A 1322-nucleotide genomic window follows, 5' to 3' on the forward strand; every position below is an offset into this window, starting at 1 on the left:
ACGGAGTTAGGGGTGCAGTACTGCAATGACATTTCCAAAGGTGCTTTTTTTCAGGAGGCAAGTGGACTTTCTTGTTTATTCTTTTGAAGACGTTTCTTTTCTCATCCAAGAAGCTTCTTCAGCTCTGACTGGATGGTGGGGAGTGGAAGGATTTATATACTCCTTGCAAACAGCTGGTCATTTGCATCCTTTTAGAGAGACGTTGAGGCCACTTGGAGGTTTATCTGTGTCCTCAGGGTCACCTGAGTAGTGTGCAGTTTCATTTCTTATTCCCACATCATTCCAAGGGTGTTCATCCCAAATTACATAGCTAAGTCTGTAGAGATTCTCCGTCCTCCAGGTTGTGGTTGTCCCAAAGGTGTTTTTTCTTCAGGAGACAACTGGACTTCGTTTTTTCTTTTGAAGACTTTTCCCTTCTCATCCAAGAAGCTTCTTCAGCTCTAACAGGATAGTGGGAAATGGAGGGCTTTTTATTCTTGCAGATTCCTTCCCCACTATCCTTCCTGTCAGAGCTGAAGAAACTTCTTGGGTGAGAAGTGAAACATCTTCAAAGAAAAAAAGCAAGAAAGTCCAGGAAAAAAAAACACCTTTGGGGCAACCAGGAGGCAAGTGACTGAGAATCTGTGCAGACTTTTTGCAATGGCATTTGGTACTGAACCAGGTGGGTTGAGAAAGCACCGCAGGGGTTACAGACTACTGAGCCAAAATCCAGGTTTTAGCTTCTTGCAGCTTAGCCTATCCTGCACACTGCATGGTTTCATCTAGGCACCATGGTTAAACTATGGTTTTCTAGAGGAATGTACCCGGCCCATGCACGATGCTAACAAAGCACCAAATCTCTGCATTGGGGCTGTCCTGCTTTTTTTGCAAACGGTGTTTGATTTACAGCCACAAGGTAGAAGCCGACCCGCACCCGGCGACGAACTCAGCACCAGGAACGCGCAGAAGCTGCGCGTGCGCGGAGGCGCAGCGAGGCCGATGTGCGCGCGCATGCCTTTCTCCTTCCTCGACCGCGCCTGCGCGGACGGGTCCTGCTCCCACCCCACCCCTCCACCGCTTCCATCCCCGTCTTCCTCTTTTCCATTTTGCCGGCGTAACCAACCTTGATGACCTCGTCTTCGCCGCCTCCTCCTTTATGACATTGATGGGCGCGTCAGCCGCCCAATGGGCGCGCGGCAAGGCCCCGAAGAGTCGCTCAGCAGCGGCGACGGCGGAGGGAAGGAGGCGGGCTCTGCCGCGGGCGGGGTTGTCGTTTTCTGTCCCCTCCCCCTAGCATGTTCGGGTGAGGCCTTTTGGGGCGCTCGGGGCGGTGTCTCGGGCTC

This window comes from Pseudonaja textilis, chromosome 14 (assembly GCF_049901715.1).
Source record: "Pseudonaja textilis isolate UNSWEBS1 chromosome 14, rPseTex1.2, whole genome shotgun sequence".
Classification (NCBI taxonomy): domain Eukaryota; kingdom Metazoa; phylum Chordata; class Lepidosauria; order Squamata; family Elapidae; genus Pseudonaja; species Pseudonaja textilis.